This window comes from Geospiza fortis, unplaced genomic scaffold (genome assembly GCF_000277835.1).
Source record: "Geospiza fortis unplaced genomic scaffold, GeoFor_1.0 scaffold659, whole genome shotgun sequence".
Classification (NCBI taxonomy): Eukaryota; Metazoa; Chordata; class Aves; order Passeriformes; family Thraupidae; genus Geospiza; species Geospiza fortis.
This window is the reverse complement of record NW_005054530.1, coordinates 455,716-468,199: the sequence shown is the minus strand read 5'-3', so window position 1 is coordinate 468,199 and position 12,484 is coordinate 455,716. Positions and strand designations below refer to the sequence as shown.

General features: G+C 44.6%; 1 protein-coding gene across 2 annotated transcripts in view; it reads left to right on the top strand.

Annotated features, from left to right (window-relative positions):
- FAM168A (family with sequence similarity 168 member A) overlaps positions 1-12,484 on the top strand; it is a 107,594-nt gene that overhangs the window by 12,619 nt on the left and 82,491 nt on the right. Inside the window, exon 2 of one of the 2 annotated variants that reach the window (XM_031063782.1) lies at positions 4,257-4,340. The gene's annotated coding sequence lies outside the window, so the exon portion shown is untranslated. Of the gene's footprint in view, positions 1-4,245; positions 4,341-12,484 lie in introns of those variants that run through there. The other variant, XM_005429174.2, reaches the window with a different exon arrangement.

The following is a 12,484-nucleotide window of genomic DNA, read 5'->3' as shown; positions in this document are numbered from 1 at the left end:
GCTGTTTCCTGTATTTCCTGCCTCCAGGGTGAAGCTGTCCCTGGGAGCCTCCCTCCTCCTGTGCCCGTTCCCAGTGCTGGGCTCCCTGGCTGTGCTGGTCCAGCTCTCCCAGGGCCAGCTGGTGAACCAGATCAGGGAACAGCAAACCCAGGTTATTTTTAACTGGATCCTTTCCCTCATCCAGGTCTCTGTACAGCTCTGGGCCACTCCTGATGGCTCCAAGGCAACTGCCAGTTTTTAAGGAAAGACAGGAAGGTGCTTCCAGCCAGGAACGACCCTGTGGTTTCCTGCAATGTTCTCTGCCTTCCAAAATTATTTCTTTCCATGCCTTTATTTCCTGCTAGATATTTGCACAGATGTTTTCGCTTCCAGTTGCTCCAGGTGGATCTTTAATTTTATTTTTTTTTATGTGCCCTGAGCAGAATGGAATTCGGTTCCATTCTGGATAATTTGTATACATTCATTAACATTTTGCCCTATTCATCCAGAATTTGGGTCCTAAGTGCATTAGGCTCCATGACAAATGTCTCTGGTATCCTTTCTGTGGTGTCTCCTTGCTCATGGCTTAACACTATTGCCTTTAAATTCTGTTTCTTTAATTCCATTCCCTGTGTGAGTAGAGGTGTCTGAATTAACTAACCTTCACAATGAACCTGCCAGGGCTTTTCCCAGTGTCCAAATAGAATCTCATTAATCCCTCTTTCGTAATGCAGGGAAGGCTTGTGTTGGAGTGTTTTGCTTTGATTTCATTTAATTTATTTTATTTTATTTTATTTTGCTTGATTTATTTTTAAATAGAGGAAAGGCCACACTGAGGCTGCTCTCACTGAAAGGTTTATTTTTATTTCTAAGACAATGGCTGCATATAATTTTTAATGTTGCACTTTCTGGAGGTTGACTGCTGTCAGTAGCACAGTCAATATTTCCTTCAATTAACAATAATCTTAGATACTGAAATTGTTTTCTTTTCATTACAAAGTCATTTGTGACTTAGAAACCCTGAGGTGCCTTATAATATATAACTTGCACAAGTGAAAATAACTATTCTAGAGTCAATTCTAGAAAAAGTTTGGGAAAATTGTTGAAAACGGGCAGTAAAGAAAGCGAACGTTGACTTTTGGGGAAGTTTTCCCTTTTCCATTTTGTGGGGTTTGGTTACTCAGAGGGCTAATCCCAAAATGTTATGGAATAGGATTTAACCCTGCAGAATGTCGGACATTTGCTGAATGTTTTTATCTTCATTTGATAAGCAGTTCTGGAGTGTATTTTTATGCTACCACTATTTTATCAGAACCCTCTGCAATCTACCAAAGCAGGTGTTTTAATCACCACATCCTAATTAACTCAATCTTTTTTATAATCCATCTACCCAGCTCCCATCACTGGAGTCCAGTTTTGTGGAAAGAAGGAAAATAATGGATTAAAAGAATAACTGTAATAAGATCACCATGGAAGTGTAGCTACTAAAAACAAAAGAAGAAAACTAAATTTGGGACAGAGGAGGGAGGATAGAATTAAAAATCTTGTTTTGCTGCTTGAAATAGCACATGGAGTTGATGAAGATATTAGGGAATGAGCTTCCCTTCTTCATAGCTACAGTAATCTTAGGAAATATGAAGGGATTTAATCTCTTTCGTAGCAAGAAGAAAGTGGGAATGGAAGGGGGAATTTTGGGCAGTAGGAACCTGCCTTGGTGTCTTTGCTTAACTTGATAGGAAGGATGGAGAGGGACTTTTCATGGGAGCTTGTAGTGCCAGGACACAGGGAGTGGTGTCCCACTGCCAGAGGGCAGGGTTAGATGGGATATTGGGAGGGAATTCTTGGCTTTTAGGGTAGGGAGGCCCTGGCACAGGTTGCCCCACAGGCAGGCAGGGCTGTTTTTTTCAGTGTTCTTGAAGTTTTCCCTGACTAAATCCCAGATCACGCTCTTGATGAACCAGGTTGTGCCAACAGGACCTCTCAGCACTGTGCTATTTCCCTAGATTTTCCAAAGGCTTACCTTCTCACAAATTCATTTGGTTTTTCTCCTTCTTTAATGAATGTCTTTGCACTTCCACTCAAAGACACTGATTGGGACTGTTTGTTTTTCTGCAAATACATCCAAATTTGGTCAGTCCTGCCTGTTCCCTGCTGGGTTTTGAGCACTGGCAGAGGGCAGGGATGTGTGCTGGCAGCTGGAGAGCTCCTTCTCTGCAGCTTTTCACAGCTTCTCTCTGCAGCAGCAGCAGCATCCACTCCCTCTAAACTGGATCATTTTGACTTCTGGTCAGGAGAAGACAGAAAAGGAGCCAAAAAAAAAATTCCAAAAAAGCGTTAATCTGCTGAGTGGCAGCACAATGCAAGCAGGTATTGAAGCGGTTGCAGCTAAAGAAAGATGCAGCACCAAGGTTAATGAGAGGTGGGGACTGTTCTTCTCCCTCTCTGTAGCAGCCAGAGCTGAACAAAAGGGGGAATGCTTGGAGAATCCCTCAGCATTAAAGGTTGTGGCAATGCTGTCCTCCTGCCAAATCCTGGAAACCCTCTGGATGTTCAGCACCATTGCACACTCACCTTTAGTGCTTGTCAGCAAGAGCTATGGACTTCCTTGGTTTTTTCACATGAGGATGTGAAAATGTCCCAAAATAGGGACTTGGAGCAAACTGAGGTATCAGAGCAGCTCTGAAATGAAGTAATAATGACAAAGGTGTGGGGATTGAGGTGTGAAAGCAGCAAAGGAGTGGTTGGTGATCCTGTGGTTGATGCTGAGCCTGGTGCAGCAGGCAAGGCTTGCTTTCCCCAAAATCCAAGGGGGTAGGAAGATGTGAGGGAGGTGGTTTTCTCCCCCATTTGCTTGAACACTTATTTTCAGCTTCTTACTTGCCACAAAAGGAGTAATTTGTTTAATTTTACAAAATGTTACTGAAGCTGTTGGAAGTGGAGCTGCAGCCCACGTCTTCTTAATAAATGAGTGTGTGTATTCCTGGAAGGAAGTTAAAATGGGGCTGTGTTATATTTGGTACCTCCTGAAGTACTGAGGCTACTTTGAGTACAGAATGTGCTCTGAGAAAGACTAATTTGCCACTGCAGAGCTTGATGGGATGAGATTTGTCAAGTCCTTGTCTCTGCTGAAATTCACTTGCGCTTTCCTCTCTCTCCTGAAGATATTTTAGGGCTCTATCTCTGAATTGAAGGGCCATAAAAACAAGTCAAAAAGCCTGCAACCAGAATTAAATCCCAAGCAATGAATATGCTTCTTATAATGTTAGAAATACTGAAGTCAAGCACCCATGGAAGCAACAGGTGGAGATGTTCCTGACCCGTTTTCCTGAGTGTGCTCATGCTCCTGCTGGCACCAGGGTTGGGATTATTGGGCCATTGGAGCATCAGCAGGATGGGGTTTGAGTTCTTTCCAAGGATGCCATCTCTGATGGCAGGTGGTGGCTTCCTGCAGGAGGCAGGAAAGAGAAAGATTCAGTAAAAATGAAGATTTTACTGTTTTCTGTTCAGTTCCAAATTCACGCTGTTTCATTAGCTGACTGGAAGGGTCTGGTGGTGTAATTCTACAGGGAAAAGTGGGATGTACCAGCACTCCCGAAAAAAACCTCAGTTGTTTTACTGGATTCAATGTTTTCTGCCTCCTGCTTTCTCTCCCAGAGTGTTTTTTGAGTGAATGTAAACTAATACAGGATCAGTGGTTAGAAACCATGAAAAAATATTTAATGTAAACCTTTTGGTACTGGGTTGATTAAAATAAACAACTGTTCCGAGGAGCTGGTCCTGCTTTGGGAACAGTAGGGTTTCTGTTCCTCCCTATAATGCATAAAGCATGTGGAGTGCCTCGAGAGCTTTTTTTGGGTGCTGCACTTCATTTTGAGGGATTTCATTTTCACTTCTCGGAGCTTTTGTGTCAGCTGGGAAGGGAGGATGTAGGAGTAACATGTAAAACTCAGGCTAAAACCTGTTTAGTCCCAAATCCTGACAAATAGCTGGTAAACAAGTATTTAAATGAAAGCTTGGACTTTGTTTTCTCCCTCTGGGAAGCTGGGAAGGCCTTGGTCTTATTGCCAGCTCTGCTGTCCCTTCCCTCTCCTCGTACCCTGCGGCTCCAGCGCTCCTCCTTTTTTTGCCTGCATTTCTTACATGTCCCATTTCTCCTTCTGCTCCAGTGGAGGTGAAGACCACTCGGAGCTGGGAAGAGCTGTGTTTTCTTCCAGCAGGTTTTCCACTGAGCCTCACGGGTGTTTGTCTCTCTCTGTCTCTCTCTCTTGCTGCTGCAGAGCTCTGGAATGCTGTGAAGACTCCCAGCCCAGGCACACTCCTCTCCGGATTATCTCCATCCCAAGGAAGCTCGTATCCAAGAGGTACCAATTCTTCCTGTCCTTGTGCCCTTCAGTTTTAGCTGCTCCTCCCAAAACCCTTTCCCTGCTCCCTCCAGGCAGGAGAGCCTTGGATGCTGTGGAGATTGCAGCTGTTGCTGTTTGATACTCTTCTTTCACTTCGCTACAGAAGCACTTTACATTTTCAAATGAGGAGTGATTTCTGGGTCAAGAAATGAGAAATGCATAAGCTGAAGCTCCAGCAACACTCTGTGCCTGGTGTATTTTATTGTGTTGATTTAGAAAGTTAATAAACATCAGGTCTTCAGCAGCCTGAGTAAAACACACAGTACTTACGTGCTGCTCCTATAAGGAATTATGAGAGGGGTTCTTTTTTTAGCGTTTATTGGTCTTAATATCTTCCTAGTAAGTAATACATTTTTGTTCTATATTAAAAAGGAAACTTGTGTTCATTAGCTGGGTCAAAATCCCTGGGTTGGCACAGACACCATTCCTGATATAAACTTCTGTCATTTGCCTGGAGACAGGCAAATTGTTTTCTAATAGCTTCTATTCCTTGGGAGAACAAAGCTGGAAACCATGTTTTGAAATAGAAATTTTGCAGTGGCATTTGATTGGAGCAGTTTCTGTCTTAACTCCTTATTTTGGTTTATAGAGCCCAGCGTGATGAGACCCGAGCAGGTCAAGCCTTTTGAGCATGTACATATATTTATATATATATATGTATTTTTTAAATATATATGTGTAAGAGAATTTAATATGTTATAACAGTGGGAGAACATGATCTACAGGAGCTGTGAAACAGGAACATATCTCCCCAGGAAATCCCTCTGGAAAGTATGCTGGGAAAATGTCCCTGTGTGCCTGCCCTTCAATTTTCCCTTAGGGATTCACACTTCCCTGTTGGGCAGAGAAGACACAGGGATGGCTGAAGTGTCTGTCTGACCCCATCCAGCTGTTCTTGTGCAGGAATATGGAAAAACCAGGCTTGACTCTGTGGTTTTTTCCATTTTATATGTTTTGCTGCTCACTTAATGACATGAACTTTAAATGTCAGCTGCTCTTGGGTCTGCTGCACTGTGTTGGGATCAAACCTTTGGGCATGCTCTGACCCTTATCCTCACAATAATTTAGCACTCCAGCCCTGCTTCAGGAAAAGCTGCCCTAAATCAATGCCTCCTTTATAGATACAGACAAAATCTGGCTATTTCTTCCTCTCCTGCTACCCCTGCTTAGGTGGGATGGGACAGAAAATGCCAAGGATTTCAGAAAAGATTTCCTTGTTTGAGGCAACAGCAATGATCCCCTGTCCATCTCCTGCTTCCCCTTTTCCCCTCTTCATGCTAGAAAAAAGGATTTGTTTTTTTAAAGAGGACTTTGAAGCTGCTCCTATCCCCTTTTTCTGTATGGTTTCCCCAGTTTGGGCTGTGCAGCTTTTTTGGGATCTGAGAAGCAAAGCTCCAGAGCTGTGGAAGGGGAGAGGCAAAGCCAAGGGTGGGTTTGGTGGGTGGTGAGATGGGAGAAGGGACACAAAGTAAGACTGGAAGTGATGGGTGGGAATTCCAGAGAACCAGATTGTGTTTCAAGTGGGAATATGTGGAGTGTTGGCTTTGCTTAAGAAAGCTCCTGCTCCAAGGGCTCCTGGTCCAATCCAGGTCCAGATTAAGAAATTTGAAGCTCAGGAGTAGAATTGATGGAGCCTGTGGAGATTTGGCTGACCAAGCAGATCGAGGTTGCTCTCCAGGCTGTGATTGTCCTGCTGGGGATCTCCAGCAAATATTTACTTTTGGGTGACTTTATCTTGGGTTGAACCCCTCCCTGTTAGACTCAGTGTTCATTCAGAAATCAAAAGGTGGAGGAAATTGAGTTAAACTTGAATGTGTGGGTGCTCCATGTCTTAGCTTACTTAGGTTGCTTCCTGCTTGGGAAATACCCCACTCCCCCAATCCTAATTGAAATTCCAGCAATTAAATAGTTAAACACGGTGTGTCTGTAAAATCCATGTGTTTCTATAAATACCTCTCTTATCTCTGTAATGGTTTGGTTTGATGTAAATATTTTTAAATGTGCTTTTACATTAGGCTGGTTTTTATCCAGTGTGTGTGAGTGAAATTTGGAACTGGGCCTGGACTTTATACTTCTGCTCTTCAACCTTTCTGAACTCATGTGGAAAATTTCTGGACTTTAAGTCTCCTGAGCATTTCTGCCAGTTTGGTGGGGTCTTCACTGGCCTGGGAATGCACTGAATCCAGAGCTGAAGTGGAGCATTTTGCCAGCAGCTCTTGGACACTTAGATGCTGTTGGGAACGTCATTTAGTGAATTTTTTTAGAGCAGGAGCTGATCCTTTTGTTCACAGATCTGAAGTTTTCCTGCATTGCCAGCTCTGTTTTGGAGAACAAAATTCCTTTCAGAGAACATGTGATATGGAAAATGATTTCTGTCAAGCCAAGTTGTGTGCTACATCCAGCTCTGGGGCCCCCAACATCAGCAGCACCTGGAGCTGCTGGAGAGAGCCCAGAGGAGGCCCCGGAGCTGCCCCAGGGCTGCAGCCAGGCTGGGAGAGCTGAGGGTGCTCACCTGGAGAGGAGAAGCTCCAGGGAGAGCTCAGAGCCCTTGCAGGGCCTGAAGGGGCTCCAGGAGAGCTGCAGAGGGACTGGGGACAAGGCCTGCAGGGACAGGACACAGGGAATGGCTCCCACTGCCAGAGGGCAGGGATGGATGGGATATTGGGAAGAAACTGTGGCAAAAACGTTTTAAAAGGGGATTTTTTAGAGGAGTGGATCTGACTCAGAAAAGTATTTGCAAGAGTGTTACCTAGGATGAAATGCTGGGTCATTAATCTTTATAAATTCACCACTTTATACAAGGAGGAAGTTCCCCTATGTGACCTATTCCAGCATATTTAGGTACATCATAAAATCCCCAAATGTTTTGGGTTGGAATGGACCTTAAAACCCATCCAGTGCCACCAGGACACCTTCCACTATCCCAGGTTGCACCAACCTGGCCTGGAATACTCCCAGGGATGGGGCAGCCACAGCTTCTCAGGGAAGGATTTCTTCCTCAGATCAGTCTAAAGCTCTCTGTCAGTTAGTAAAGTGTCTCCCTTCAGGTCCTGGAAGATCACCATTAGGTCACCCCAAAGCTTCTCTTTTCCAGGCTGAACACTCCCAGTTCTCCCAGCAGAGCTGCTCCATCCCTCTGATCCCCTTGGTGCCTTGTCTGGCTCTGCTCCAGCAGCTCAGCAGCAGCGGTGTGCTCTGTTCAAGGGCTCTGTGGCTGAGGTGAGCTTGTGGGAAACACCCTCCCTGTCCCCCCCACCTTTCCACAGTGCCTTCCTGCAGTGTTCTCCACATTCCTGCCCTCACAAAAGCCGTGCTGGAAGCAGGGGCCTTTCTCTCAGATGTATAATTCAGCCCCTCTTCCCAGCGTGCCAGCCTTGTTTGTGTTGATGAATGAATGTTCCCTGTGTACAGCCTGCAGATTACTCTGCTCCTGGACTGCAGTCCTGCTCAATGTACCTGGTTCTGATTAAGTGCATTTGAATTTGGGAGTGTGCTTAATGAGCTACACCTTTCACAGATTCTTTTGTTAATTCAGAAAAGCTGCCTGCTCTGATTTATGGCGCCAAAAGGGGTAAACTGCCATTAAAAGCATTAATTAGTCTTGGTTGACTGCACAAAGAATAGACTTGGTGTGAGCCAGTTTTTGATTTAGCCCTTTGATTTTTGCCTAAGCTTGTTAGAGGGTCTGTATCTCTGGCTGTCTCATGCTGGAGTGTATAATTGGAATTTCGTGTGAAATTCTTGGGCTGAAGGAGGAAGAGCCAATTATAATCAATAAAGTTGTAAGGCAATTGGGCAGAACTTTGCAGATAGTTTAATACAGAAATGTTCCTTTTTGACATGTGGAAGTGATAATTTGGGATTGTTAGATTGGCAGGAACGATATCCTGAGGGTTTGCTGTGAGCCCTGGGCACTGTTGGTAAACCTCAGGAAGGAAAATATTCTCAGGAGCTTTAGATCTGCCCATTGTGCAGTGCTTCAGCTGCATGTGAATCCCAGAATCCCAGAATGGCTGGGCTTGGAAGGGACACAAAGTCATCTAAACCAACCTCACTGCTCAAGGAGGCTCCCCAGGAGCAGGTAACCCAGGATTGTGTCCACCATCCTTGGGATTGTGGGTTTTGACTGTCCCCAGGGAAGGAGACTCCACACGCCTCTGGGCAGCCTGTTCCAGTGCAAGGTCACCTCACAGGAAAGTTCTTCCTCTCCTTCAGGAGGAACTTCCTTCATTCCAGTTTCTTCCCATTGCCTCCCCTCCTGCTGCACCACCCAGCAGAGCCAGGTGGTAGCACTGGTGGTTTTCTCTTTCCATCTACATCTTTATCCATTTTCTTCAGGCTAATTGGAAAAAAACCAAAAAGCTCTAAACGCTGGAACATTGTCTGACTTGTATCCTTGGAAATCCTGTATTATATTGATGAGTGTATTTCAGTGTCTGGTAGTTCCTGTACTTCTCAATTCTGGCCATCAATTCTCCCCTCAAAAGTTTGAAAATTAATTGAAATGCAAATCATAGCCTAAGCTTTCTTTCCAATAGACTTTCCATAATTATGCTTGACTGCAAAAAAACAATTCCATTGCTATAATTTTGGTAATTGCCTCTGGTCTGTTTGAGAATTAAGATTTCCCTCTGTCTGTATAAAGTTTCCTTCTCTCTTAGATATTATCACATTAACTGCTCCATAAAAAGAAGGTTGGATTGGGCTTCCATCCCAACTTGTCCTTAAGGAGCCAGCAGTTGGATCCTCCAGCTCTGCCTTAATTTCCTGGCAGAACTAGAAGGTTCCTTCTCCCTTCCTTCTTCCTGCACGCCTGGAGAAATGATGGTGGTACTGTAGGACTTTGGAGTATTGAACTGGAAATATCCTCTGGATATTCAGGGAAATGGGAACTGCCTTTAAAATGCATTTTTAGCAAAAAACTGGTTCCTAACAGCAGCACAGATCTGAAATGACAAATGTCTTTAGAGGCAAAGAGGTATTTAAGAGCTGTATTCCCTTCCCTGAACACATCCAAGTCCCTGGGGCAGTGAGTTTCCAGTGTCTGCCATGTTTAGCAGATGGGGTTTTGGGTAAGAGTGAAAGCCTTTGAGCTGCTGTGTAGTTTTTCCCTCTCAGTCAGCACATCCTTGGAGAGAAGTCCATCATGTTGGAAGCACTGGAACGGGCAGGGAAGTGGGAGCTCCCCGTCTCTTCACAGCCACAGCCTGGGTTTGGTTATTCCCAGCTCCCACAAATGTTCCCAGCTTTGTCTCTCCATTATTTGTTTTCCTTTCCCATTGAAGGAAGTGGTTCTTTGCACTATGAGAAGCATTAAATTGACTTAAATGCTTTGTTTGCCGAAGTAGCTCTTTGAAGTGGATCTTTCAAGTTTCTTATGTGATCTGGGGTTTGATGAGACACATTTTAACCCAGCAATCTCACAGTGAGGAAGGAAGGGAGGGTGGAAGGAAGAAAAGGAACCTTCTAGTTCTGCCAGTTTTGATCCTAACTCACATTTTCCACATTCCCTTTTAACACTTGACTTGTGCTGGAACATCCAGACGTTGCAGGGTGATCCGTGGGATCAGCAGGATCTCACTGGTCAGCTTTTCCAAGCATGTCTGCAGCATTAAGTCTCAAACTGGAAAGGTAATCCCCTCAGGAGGCTTGACCTACTCTTCAAATTACTTTCTCCTGTTCTTTTGAGGCGTTGGCTTTTATTCAGATGTTTTTTTCCTCCTCATCAAGGCATCTCGTTTAATTGCTGTGACTGCCGGGCAGAAACCTCACTCTCACTCTTACAGACCTCCTTTTCTTCAGCTCCTTCTTAATAAAGTGGTTTTTGGAGCAGGGCCAGGCCTTTAGCCCAAAGTGTCTTCTGGTTTCATATCAAACAAGGGACAGCACAGCCAGATTGCTTCCCTAATCCCTCTTCCCAAAGACAAAGGTGTCAGCACTGTCTAGACATTGGTGTTCCATGTGCTCATTCAAGGCTGACGGTTCCCCCTCTCTCCTTTTCATCCCACACAATTGTCCTCAAAGCCTCCTAATCTGCCATTGCTCAGTGGGTGAAATCCCCCATACAATTTGGGATGGATGTGTCCAATTTGGGAGTAGGTGGTCTGTGCCCCTTTGGAGCAGAGTCAGTAAAACAGCATGAGTGAGTTCTTGCTGCTGTACAGACCAAGCATTTAAAATTGCCTTTTCCCCCATATTTATGCTGTATCCAGCCAGGAGTATCACACAGCAGCTGTTCTTAAACTTTTATATTTCTTTTATGGTTGTTTAATGTCTTTCTTTGGGTCAACATTTTGCAGCTTTTCCATGGGGGGGTGGGTCCTTACAATCCACAGATTTGGAGTAGGAAAAGTAACAGTTCAACTGGTTTCCTGGTCCTTTGAAATTTTCCTTCTAGTGATGGCAGGCTTTGACCTCTTCTTCCTTTGGAAGTGTTCTGCTGGGAGGTTTAGCTAATGGGACATCATTAGGATCCTGTTTAGCCTTGGATGTGTCTGGTTGTGTAATGGAGAGGTTAGGTACAAAAAAATTGGGAAAAGTGAAGACAAGCTAATAGCAGGCAAAATTCACAAATTCTTTCTGCCCTAAGTTCTTTCTCATTTTTGGAGTTCCTTACAACCCTTCTGGGGGAGGAAACTGTTTTTATGGTTGGACTTTGCCCTCTTTTCCAGCATGTGGATATGGAAAACTCCTATCTCTGTGGATACTTGAAGATTAAAGGCCTTACAGAGGTGAGTGTGAACTGTACAGCACCACAAAGAGGGGCAGTGTAAAGTTTTTTATTTTCCTGGTGGGGTGGGAGAAGCTGCTGCAGAAATAGGAAGTGGGGGTGTTGGATGTTGTAGATTTGATCACAGTGTATCAGCTGGGGAATGGTGCTGGCTGTAAATGTCACAGGTGATCATCCAGCTGGGAGCTCCATGGAATAATTTAAAGTTGGAAAAGCCCTCTAAAAATCTTTGAGCCCAACCACTGACCCAGGACACAGCCAGCTCCACCACTTCCCTGGGCAGCCTGTTCTGATGTTTAACCACTCTTTTAAATTGTTCTAATATCCAATCTAAACCTCCCTTGGTGCAATTTGAGGACATTTGTTCTTGTCCTGTCCCTTTTCCCTGGGAGCAGAGCCTGACCCCCCCAGCTGCCCCCTCCTGTCAGGACACTGTGCCTGAAAATTCCTTGGCACTTCAGTGTGCTCCTTGTGCCTGTCTGTCAGTCTTTCTGCCTGTCACAGCTGGGAACAAGGAGAATCGTTGTGTTTTGTGTGTTCTATACAGCTGAGTGTGTCATTTCAAGTTAAAAATAAGACATCTTTAATGTCAAGATTGCAAAGTTCAAAAAGCAGAACGGGGCTGGAAGTCAGTAACTGCACTTTCAGTTTGTTCTATATTTATGTGAGGCCTTATCAGCAGGATTTCTGTCCAGGATTCTCTCCCTAAAAGTCATTCATCCATGGAAGGTGTCTTGGGCTGAGGGCTATGGCAGCTGGGGGATAATTAATTACTTGTGAGGTCACCTAAAAATGAAGTTCCTTGCTTCTTCTCTAGGCTCTTCTCTGAGTTCAGCCTGGTCTAGTGGAAGGTATCCCTGTGCATGGAAGGGGATGGGAATGAGATGGGCTTTAAGGCTCATTTCAACTCAAACCACTGTGGGATTCTATGGAAATAAGCAGCACTCTACATTTGTGGAGCTGCTGTTGCCTGTCTTTGGGTAGGTTGGGTTTGAAAGGTGTTTTTTCAGTAAAAGTGTCTGGAAACGAGCTGATTATTCATAACAAGTTACCAGTAAAGGGGTTTGCTGATTATTCATCAGAAGTTACCAGTGAAGGGGTTTGCTGTTGGTCCCAGGTACTGCTCAAGGATTATTTTGCCAGTTCATTAAAGCTTGGATAGGGATTTACAAGCTGATAGTTTTGGTTCCCCTGGTGGACTCGGGCTGCAGCCCCTAAACATTTTGCATTTAATGTTGAAATAAAGTGGGATTTTGGAATGAGAAGCCAATTCTCCTGTTAGTTTAGAAAGGATTACAGGCAGAGAGTTTGCAGGCTGGGGCCAGTAATTGGGTGTAGCTGTGCTGTATGGGAAGACCACAGCAGTTCATTC